Here is an 11,765-nt window from a genome sequence, read left to right as displayed (position 1 = left end):
AGCAATTCGCTCTCCAGTCATATCTTCATCCTCTTCAGAGGAAGAATAGTCTTCAGAGCTCATGAATGGCAGAAGGAGATTTAATGGAATCTCTATGGTCTCTATATGAGCCTCAGATTCCTTTAGATCCTTAATAGGAAACTCCTTCTTGCTTGAGGGACGTCCCAGGAGGTCTTCCTCACTAGGATTTTCGTCCTCTTCCTCCCTTTTGCATTCGGCCACATTGATCACATCAATGGCCTTGCACTCTCCTTTTGGATTCTCTTCTGTATTACTTGGGAGAATACTGGGAGGAGTTTCAGTGACTTTCTTACTCAGCTGGCCCACTTGTGCCTCCAAATTTCTAATGGAGGATCTTGTTTCATTCATGAAACTGAAAGTGGCCTTTGACAGATCAGAGACTATATTGGCTAAATTAGAAGTGTTTTGTTCAGAATTCTCTGTCTGTTGCTGAGAAGATGATGGATATGGCTTGCTATTGCTCAGCCTATTGCGTCCACCATTGTTAAAGCCTTGTTGAGGCTTTTGTTGATCCTTCCATGAGAAATTTGGATGATTTCTCCATGATGAGTTATAGGTGTTTCCATAAGGTTCACCCATGTAATTAACCTCTGCCATGGCAGGGTTCTCAGGATCATAAGCTTCTTCAAAAGCTGCATCTCTAGTACTGTTGGATGCATGTTGCCATCCATTCAGATTTTGAGAGATCATGTTGACCTGTTGAGTCAACACTTTGTTCTGAGCCAATATGGCATTCAGAGCATCAATTTCAAGAACTCCTTTTTTCTGAGGTACCCCATTATTCACGAAATTCCTCTCAGAAGTGTACATGAATTGGTTGTTTGCAACCATGTCAATGAGTTCTTGAGCCTCTTCAGGCATTTTCTTTAGGTAAATAGATCCACCTGCAGAATGCTCCAATGACATTTTCGAAAATTCAGAGAGACCATAATAGAATATATCTAATATGGTCCATTCTGAAAACATGTCAGATGGACATCTTTTGGTCAGCTGCTTGTATCTTTTCCAAGCTTCATAGAGGGATTCACCATCTTTTTGTTTGAAGGTTTGAACATCCACTCTCAGCTTGCTCAGCTTTTGAGGAGGAAAGAATTTATCCAAGAAGGCTGTGACCAGCTTATCCCAGGAGTCCAGGCTATCCTTAGGTTGTGAATCCAACCGTATTCTAGCTCTGTCTCTTACAGCAAAAGGGAAAAGCATGAGTCTGTAGACTTCAGGATCAACTCCATTCGTCTTTACAGTCTCACAGATCTGCAAGAACTTAGTTAAAAACTGATAAGGATCTTCAGATGGAAGTCCATAAAACTTGCAGTTTTGTTGCATTAAGGCAACTAGTTGAGGCTTAAGCTCAAAATTATTGGCTCCAATGGCAGGAATGGAGATGCTTCTTCCATCAAACTTGGACGTTGGCTTTGTGAAGTCACCAAGCATTCTCCTTGCATTATTATTATTTTCGGCTACCATCTCCTTCTCTTGTTCGAAAATTTCTGAAAGGTTACCTTTAGAATAATTTAATTTAGCTTCTCTTAATTTTCTCTTCAGAGTCCTTTCAGGTTCTGGATCAATTTCAACAAGAGTACCTTTTTCCCTGTTCCTGCTCATATGAAAGAGAAGAAAACAAGAAAAGGAAGAGGAATCCTCTATGTCACAGTATAGAGATTCCTTTATGTTAGTAGAAGAAGAAGGGGGTAGAAGAATCCAAACACAAGAGATATAATAAGTTCGGATTTTTAGATGAAGAGAGGTGAGAGAAGTGTTAGTAATTAATTAATTAAATAGAAGAAGAAAAGAGAGGGGAAATTTCAAAAATAATTTGAAAAAGGGGTTAGTATTTTTTGAAAATTAAAAGGTATTAAAATTAAAACATGAAACACTTAATCAATTAAAAAGAATTTTTGAAAAGGAGAGAGGTATTTTCGAAAAGTAGAGAGGGAAAAGTAGTTAGGTGGTTTTGAAAAAGATAAGAAACAAACAAAAAGTTAGTTAGTTGATTGAAAAGGATTTGAAATCAAAATTTGAAAAAGATAAGAAGATAAGAAGTTAGATAAGATATTTTGAAATCAAATTTTGAAAAAGATAAAATTTTTGAAAAAGATAAGATAAAAGATAAAAAGATTTTTAAGAAAAGATATTTTAAAAAAAAAGATTTAATTTTTAAAATTACTTAACAATTACTTAACTAACAAGAAACTACAAGATAAGATTTTAGAACTTAAAGATTGAACCTTTCTTAACAAGAAAGTAACAAACTTTAAATTTTTGAACCAATCACATTAATTGTTAGCTAATTTTCGAAAATTAGATGTAAAGATAGGAAAAAGATTTTGAAAATATTTTGAAAAAGAGTTTTGGAATTTTCGAAAAATAGAAAAAAATGAAAAAGATATAATTTTTTTGAAAAAGATTTTGAAAAGATAAGATTTTTAAAATTGAAATTTTGACTTGACTTGTGAGAAACAACTAAATTTTAAAAATTTTTGACCAAGTCAACCCAAAATTTCGAAAATTTGGAGGGAAATAAGGAAAAGATAATTTTTTGATTTTTGCGTTTTTTATTATGAGAGAGAAAAACAACAAAAATACTCAATGCATGAAATTTTTAGATCAAAACAATGAATGTATGCATGAATGCTATGAATGTCAAGATGAACACCAAGAACACTTTGAAGATCATGATGAACATCAAGAACATAATTTTGAAAAATTTTTTGATGCAAAGAAAACATGCAAGACACCAAACTTAGAAATCTTTAATGCATGGAAAATATGAATGCAAAAGTGCACATGAAAAACAACAAACAACACAAAAGAAGAAATCATCGAGATCAAACAAGAAGACATGTCAAGAACAACTTGAAGATCATGAAGAACACTATGAATGGATAAGATTTTCGAAAAAAATGCAAGAAAAATTTTAAAAGCATGCAATTGACACCAAACTTAAAAATTAACATAAGACTCAAACAAGAAACACAAAATATTTTTTATTTTTATGATTTTCTAATTTTTTTGTATTTTTATTAATTTTTTCGAAAAACATGGTTAGAAAAACGAAAAAGAGAAGAAAAATTTTGAAAAAGATTTTTGAAAAGAAAATTACCTAATCTGAGCAACAAGATGAACCGTCAGTTGTCCATACTCGAACAATCCCCCGGCAACGGCGCCAAAAACTTGGTGGACGAAATTGTGATCCATATTCTTTTGTACTTGTATGAAATCATTATTATGGCACCAGTTGAATTCACAACTCCGTTCAACTAACCAGTAAGTGTACTGGGTCGTCCAAGTAATAAACCTTACTTGAGTAAGGGTCGATCCCACAGAGATTGTTGATATGAAGCAAGCTATGGTCACCTTGTAAATCTCAGTTAGGCAGATTAAATTGGTTTATGGGTTTTCGAAAATTAATAATAATTGGAAAATAAAAAGGGATAGAAATACTTATGTAACTCAATAGTGAGAATTTCAGATAGGTGTATGGAGATGCTGTGCTCCTCTTGAAACTCTACTTCACTACTCACTCTTCCTTCAATCCTTCTTACTCCTTTCCATGGCAAGCTGTATGTAGGGCATCACCATCATCGGTGGCTACTTTCAATCCTCTCGGGAAAATGGTCCTATGCGCTGTCACTGCACGGCTAATCGTCTGGAGGCATCACCCTTGGTTGATGGCTACATCCCATCCTCTCAGTGAAAATGGTCCAAATGCTCTGTCACAGCACGGCTAATCATCTGTCGGTTCTCAATCAGGTTGGAATAGAATCCATTGATTCTTTTGCGTTTGTCACTAATGCCTAGCCTTCAGGAGTTTGAAGCTCGTCACAGTCATTCAATACCGGAATCCTACTCGGAATACCACAGACAAGGTTAGACTTTCCGGATTCCCAGGATCCTACTCGGAATACCACAGACAAGGTTAGACATTCCGGATCCTCATGAATGCCGCCATCTATCTAGCTTATACCACGAAGATTCTGTTGGGGAATCTAAGAGATATGCGCCCGGCCTAAGGTAGAACGGAAGTGTTTGTCAGTCACGTGCGTTCATAGGTGAGAATGATGATGAGTGTCACGGATCATCACATTCATCAAGTTAAGTATAACGTATATCTTGGAATAAGAATAAAAGAGAATTGAATAAAAAGTAATAGTGATTGTATTGAAACTTGAGGTACAGCAGAGCTCCACACCCTTAATCTATGGTGTGCAGAAACTCCACTGTTGAAAATACATAAGTAAAAGGTTCAGGCATGGCCGAATGGCCAGCCCCCTTGAGTGATCAAGAGACCGAATAATCAAAGGCTAAACAGTCAAGAGATTAAACTGTCAAAAGATGTCTAATACAATAGTAACTTATCCTATTTATACTAGACTAGCTACTAGGGTTTACATGAGTAAGTAATTGATGCATAAATCCACTTCCGGGGCCCACTTGGTGAATGATTGGGCTGAGCTTGATCTATCCACGAGCTGAGGCTTTTCTTGGAGTTGAACTCCAAGTTATGACGTGTTTTGGGCGTTCAACTCCGGATCATGACGTTTTTCTGGCGTTTAACTCCAGACAGCAGCATGTACTTGGCGTTCAACGCCAAGTTAAGTCGTCAATTTCCGAATAAAGTATGGACTATTATATATTGCTGGAAAGCGCTGGATGTCTACTTTCCAACGCCGTTGAGAGCGCACCATATGGAGTTCTGCAGCTCCAGAAAATCCATTTCGAGTGTAGGGAGGTCAGATTCCAACAGCATCAGCAGTCCTTTTGTCAGCCTTTTTCAGAGTTTTGCTCAAGTCCCTCAATTTCAGCCAGAATTTACCTGAAATCACAGAAAAACACACAAACTCATAGTAAAGTCCAGAAATGTGAATTTAACATAAAAACCAATGAAAACATCCCTAAAAGTAGCTTGAACTTACTAAAAACTACCTAAAAACAATGCCAAAAAGCGTATAAATTATCCGCTCATCAACCACGCGAACGCGTCACCCTAAATTTTGGCAAATATGCGAATTAAACAGAGAGTTGTGCGTACGCGAGGCTGCTATGACGCCATTAGTGAAATTCACGTCACGCGTTCGCATGACCGACGCATACGCGTCACTTCAAAATCGTGCCAACTGCGCGATCGCGTGCCCTATGCGTCCGCGTCGCCTACGCTACACAACTTATCTAGATAAGCCAAATATCATATCTTTCCTTCCCCAAATCCAAATTTTTCTTTTTCCCTTCTTCTTCCCTTCTTCTTCCTTCCTTCCATCTTCATTTTTTTCCACTTCTTACTTGTTTTTCTCCCCTCTTTCTTTTTCCCACTCATCATCAATGTTCTTTTCTTTTCTTTTTCTCTCTTTACTTTTCCATTTATTATTTTTGTTTTCTTCTTCTTTTTTTCTCTTTCCTTATCTATGTTTCTTTTTCTTTCTCTTTTTCTTTTTAAACCTTCTTTCTTGGTGTTGGAAATTTATTTGGGTCATTATTCTCTATATTTTGCTTGTGGATTATTAAGAAATTGTTTGACAATTATATTACTTTTTATAGGGTTGCTTGCATGTTCAATTTAATACTTTCGATAACATATTTACCATGCACGCTATGTGTTTGTGAAAAAGCCCGTATGGCATTATGCACTATTATTGGAATTCTTTTATTCTACTATTCTAAATGCTTGCTTTTCACGAAACCCCTTTTATATTTTATTAATTAAATATAATTGTCATTACAAACATATTGTTAGTTTGAAAGACTTGGTAATCTAACTTGGACATTGAATGCTTGATCTATACTACTCATGCCTTTGCCAGCATGCCAATAAACATCTTGCATTTAATTGTCATTACATGCACTTGCTATATTTTCATTGATGGACTTTTCACATGTAGTCATGACCATGTGTTAATGACATTCTTCTTTACCGTGCATTGATTACCACTGCTACCATTCGCTCTCTTGCTCTAACCCTTAGCTTTACAAGTTACTTTCTTTTTTCCTTTTTAGGATGGCCACCAAGAAAGGTAAAGTAGAGAAAGCTACTCTCACACCACCGGCAAGGAGAGGAACAAAACGAGCCTTAGTGGCAGAGCCATCTTCAACAGCAGTTAAACCCTCAACAAAACGAATCAAGAGGATCATCAAGGTCGATAAAAAAGAGAAGGCCTATCTGGCAAAGGACGCTGCGCGGTTCACTAACCACTACTATGAGCAGATGTTCCCCATTCTGGCAGAAAGGAACTATAACAATGAGCAGCTTCTCATCCTCCCAACCCAAATTGCTGAATTTTGTTGAGCCCCGTATTGAGCGAAGACAATGGGGATTCCTACAGAGACAGCCGTGACATGTTAACCTATCATGGGTAGTTGAATTCTACTCCAACTTTCACTTGCCAACCCTGCAGTCTGTCTATGTCCGTCAGAACCAAGTCCCCATCATAGAAGAGGCCCTTTAAAATCTTTAGATCTTCCCCATGCTCCAGAAGGATTGGATGCCTTTGAAGAAGCCTCACTCAGGCACCAGACATACCAGTTTGACTGGGACACCGTTCTCAGAGTTATCGCACAACCTGGCAGCAGATGGATTTATGGATACCGTCGATCCCGACCAAAAGGGATATCGGCTTCAACACTTACCTTGGAGGCTCGAGTATGGGCACAGATTTACGTCTTTCCAAGCACTCACGAGTCCTCCTTCATTGCTGACATTGCTGTTCTACTCTGTTGTATCATTACAGACCAGCCTCTAAACCTACCAAGTCACATCCGAAATGCCATGGGACACGTACAAATTGCGGGTAACTTACCTTTTCCCGCCTTGGTCTCAGATCTCGTCTCAGTAGCCGGAGTCTCCTACAGGACTGGAGACACTAGAGCCATGCTTCCACGGAGTGATCAGTATGTCCCTAATGAGAAATATATCAGACCTCCAACAGCCACTACCAGCCAACCTGCAGAACAGGCTAAAGATATTCCTTCTTCCACACCACAAGCACCATCAACAAGTCAGCTACTCCATCAGATACTGGAGAGGTTAGACCGGCAAGAATAGAAAGTGAAGCTATGAGAGCAGCATAACCAGCGCCGATTCACATACCTCAAGGAGCTGCTTATGGGAAACCACAGACCTGACAAAGACCCAGACACTCCAAACTCCACTTCATTTACCAGCAAAGGGAGCCATGATGGTCCCGACTGTGGAGATACTACTACCAGCCCCCTTTTGTTCCTGACAGATGGCACCGAGGACGGTGGAAAGCCTTAAGTGTGGGGAGGTCGGTCAATACCCGACTTCCGGAGGTAACTTCTCTTCCCTAACATCAATAAAGTAGGATATTTAGTTATTTTTCCTTTGATTAGGATAGGATAGATTGTTTAATAATAGGTTATTTGCATGCCTGTTCTATTTGGTTGAAATATAATGAGTTTCTTTTCAAGATCCCATTCTTGAAAATTTTTACTAATTTAAATCAAAACTTTTTGTGTTAAATTTGTTTGAAGTTATAATTGGAACATGGTTTTTGAGCTAAAGAACACACAACCCGTGAGATTTTGAGCTTATTTATACAGTTACACTATTTAACCATAAACATTTTATTCTTGTGTGTTTACTTCTCTATGATTGTAATTTATATTTTGTTTCAACCTATATGTTCAATGTTTAATGTGTTATATGCATGCATATGATTTAGGCCATTATTTGTTTAGCTCACTTATCCCAAATAAGCCTAAGCTTTAAATTACCTTTGTTAGCCACTTTGAGCCTTTTAATCCCATTTGTTATATATTTTACTACATCACTAGCCTTAAGCAGAAAAACAAATTAATTATCCTAAATAGAATATTTGGTTAGCTTAAGATAGAAATTGTGTGTTAATTAAGTATGGGAAAACTGTGGGAACAAGGGTTAATAAGGAAATGTGTCATGATAAAATAATAGAAATTTGGGTACCTACTCATGTAAAACAGAAAATAAAAAAAATCCATATGCATTGATATGTTATTTTATCTTTCCTAAAAAAATCCAAAAATATTCAATAATATATAAATAAATAAGAGGATAAAATTACCCCAATGCTAAGTTTAATTAAAGATCAAGGCATATTGATAAAAATTAAAAGAAAATTTGATACATGAGTATGTAATGCAAAGTGAGAAATTATGGGTAGCTAGGTGTGATTTTTAGAATTATATAGACTGTATGTATACTAGATGAGAGCTTAGGTTACTCAAAGATTCATATTTTAGCTCACTTAGCCTTATATATATACCCTTACCCTTACCTTAGCCCCATTACAACCTTGAAAAGACATCATGATGTTTGCATTGGTACATTGAATATTGTTGATTGGTTAGGAGAAGAACAAAATTTAAATTATAGAGATTAGAGTGCATATACACCATCAGTGAGGATTCAATGCTTGATCCTATGTTCCCTGCTTTTATGAGCTGTCTTCTTACAAATTTACCTGTTCTTACTGTATGACTTGAAATAGTTGAATTTGATTTATGTTTGTCTTAAAGAACTTATTTCCTTTTAACAAAATAGACAAAATCATATAATTGCATTCACATAAATAGGTTGCATTGCATTGTATGAGTCTTACATTTTTCCTACTCATTTATTTTATCCCCTTGAACTAAGCATGAGGACATGCTAATGTTTAAGTGTGGGGAGGTTGATAAACTATTATTTTATGATTTATATTGTGTTTAATTGAGTGGTTTTATCAAGTCTTTACCCACTTTTCCATATGATTAGCATGATATTACAATTCCTTCCCAAAGTTGTTCTATAGTTGAAAAACTTGCTTCACAGAGATCTTTTTATTGTGTATTTTAATTCTCTTTTATACCATTCGATGTCATGATCCGTGTGTTAAGTGTTTAAGGTTTCATAGGGCAGGAATGGCTTAGAGAATGGAAAGGAAGCTTGCAAAAATGGAAGTAACACAAGAAATCAAGCAGATGACCAGTGAACACCGACGTGGACGCATGGCTCATGCGACCGCACGAAATAGAGAAAATTGCAGTGACGCGTTCGCATGCCTGACGCGAACGCGTGGATTGAAAGCTGCACGGATGATGCGAATGCGTGGATGACGCATACGCATCAAGAAAAAATGCCAGATGACGCATATACGTGACATGCGCGATCTGCAAAATTTACAGAATACGTTGGGAGCGATTTTGGGCCGCATTTTAACCCAGTTTTCGGCCCAGAAACACAGGCTAAAGCCGGGGAACATACAGAGACTCAGGGAGAGATTCTCATTAGGATAGTTTTTAGTTTTTAGATCTGATTTTACTCATCCTCTAGGTTTTCACAGTACACATTCATAATTCTTAGAATTTTTATTTGTTTTTGGATTTGGATATTGAGAAGAGTTTTTACCTTTGCCAAGACTTCGTCATTCTAGTTTGTTTTCTTACTTTTCACTTAGTTTTTCATATCCTTAATTTGTCCAGAGTTACAATCGGATTCTTTTTAGAGTTTATTAATACAAGAACTATTTTTATTTTTAATTGATCTTTTTTATTATTGTTTATCATGTCTTTATTTATTTTCCCTTTTAATTTTATGAAGTCTACATTTATGATAATGGAGTAGTTTCCCAACTTGATTGGGAGTTGATTAAAAGGGGAACCTTGAGTTGGAATACTCAAGAGTCAAATTATAATTGGGTTTATTGTTGGTTGAATCTCTAGCCACTGACACTAATCCTTCCCAAGGGAGAGGATTAGAACTTGTGAATAGAAGTTGACTTCCAACTTACTTGACCTTCCTTTATTTAGTAAAGGATAACTAAGTGGAAACAACTACCAATTATCAGTTGATCTTGAGAGAAATCCAACAATGATAGAACTTCCAATTAATCTTCTTCTGATTAAGATCTTTATTTAAATTATATAAATTCTCTTATTTATTTTTCTATTTCTCAAACTCAAAATTTCTTCAAAAACCTCTGACCAATAAGCTGCACTCTTTTGTCAACTCGTTGGGAGATGACCTGGGATTTATACTCCCAGTATTTTTATTCTAATTTTGTGACAACCCTTTTAAATTGATAAGCGGATTTTCACTAGTTAAGAACTGTACTTGCAACATATTTATTCCATTAAATTCTTAATCGGTCAATTTCTGCCTCCGTCAAGTAGCTTTTTGAGCATTCTTGGCTTGAAAAGTGAAAGTAGGCAATCTTGAGTCATTGATACCTAACTTATGTTGGTGATCTAGAGTTGTTAGTTAATATTGCTTCCATTGACTCTAATCTCTTGCTAATTCAATTAGTGGGTTGATTGGGACTTTTGGATTGAGATTAACTAGTCTTATTTGACTTTCCCCCTATGTTGAAGATAACATTGTACCTTCTTAAGATGCTGGAGATGATGAAATATGATTAGCTCTTGTTACCTATTGTATGATCATTAATGACTAGGACAGAAAGTCTATATTCTCAATCTTTTACATGAATGTCTCTCTTTATTATTTGTTATCTTTAGTTATTTGATTTAATTTCTTGCCATTTAAATTCTTGTCTTCTTATATGCAAACCACACCTTGGATACTGTGACCAATAATATGCATACCTCACCGTAATTCCTTCGAGAGACAACCTGAGACTAATACTCTTGATATTTTTATTGGTTTGCACTCGTGATAACCAAAATCTAAACTCTGATTGAGCATTACTTGTTGGTTCGAAAGCATACTAGCAACGAAGTTATTTCCTCTTACCGAGAAGAAATTCCTAATCGACGGTATTACTCTTTTATGTTTTTGGTGCCATTGCCGGGGAGTTGTAATGTGTGCTTGTTATTGGTTATTGTATATATGTTGATATTATGAATAGCTTGATTTTTTGGTCTGTTTGCTAGCTTTTGCTAGTTTTAGAATTTGGTTTTCTTTGTTTCTTGTTATTTTTTGTTTTCATTTTCTCTTGCTACTATGAATTTTCATCACTTCAGCTATGAGTTTGGTTCAAACTATGTTGTAGGAAATGGAAATGAGAACTTCAATGGAGGTTTGCATCAAGGATTTATGAATCAAAGATAGGAGGAACCTCAAGTATATGGACAATCTTCTTGGCAACAACCTCCTTTGGTTTCTTATAGGTATAATCCAACTCCTAATGCTTATAATCTAATAGATATGGTAACCCTCATTGTGGCTGTCAACTACAATCACCACATACATATGACCCCTTCCCTCAACATAGTCCCCAACAACCTTACTCACAAGCCCCATACCCTCATTCACCTCCATATGATCCTAACCCATATCCACCATACCAACAACTATATGAGCCATACTTAGAGCCACCACCATTCCAACATCGATATTATCAAGAACCATCAACTCTATACACGTCACCTCCATACCCTTACCAAGATGAACCACCTTCTGATTATGAACCCTTTCCTCCAAACAATGAACCCATTCTTCCACCACCTCCTTTAATGGATGAAGTTTTCCAACCCTTCATGCAAGAACAAAGAGATCTTTACTCACGTCTTCAAAAGCGAAAAGAAGAGCATAAGGGGTTAGAAACCATGTTGGCTACCATGACCGAAGCCGCTAACCACATGGCCTCTTACCTAAGCTCATATATTCAAGACACTCCCATTGATGAATATGGAGGATCAACCAAGGACCATAATGAGGGAGTGAATTTGGAGCTTCAAGGTGAAGAGGAGTTGAAGCAAGAATCGCAACCAAGGGAGGAAGTTGAGATAATTAAGCCGGAAGGAGTGGTTGAAGA

The sequence above is a fragment of the Arachis hypogaea genome, chromosome 10, assembly GCF_003086295.3.
Source record: "Arachis hypogaea cultivar Tifrunner chromosome 10, arahy.Tifrunner.gnm2.J5K5, whole genome shotgun sequence".
NCBI lineage: Eukaryota > Viridiplantae > Streptophyta > Magnoliopsida > Fabales > Fabaceae > Arachis > Arachis hypogaea.
The sequence above is the reverse complement of the archived record's forward strand: the minus strand, read 5'-3'. Positions refer to the sequence as shown.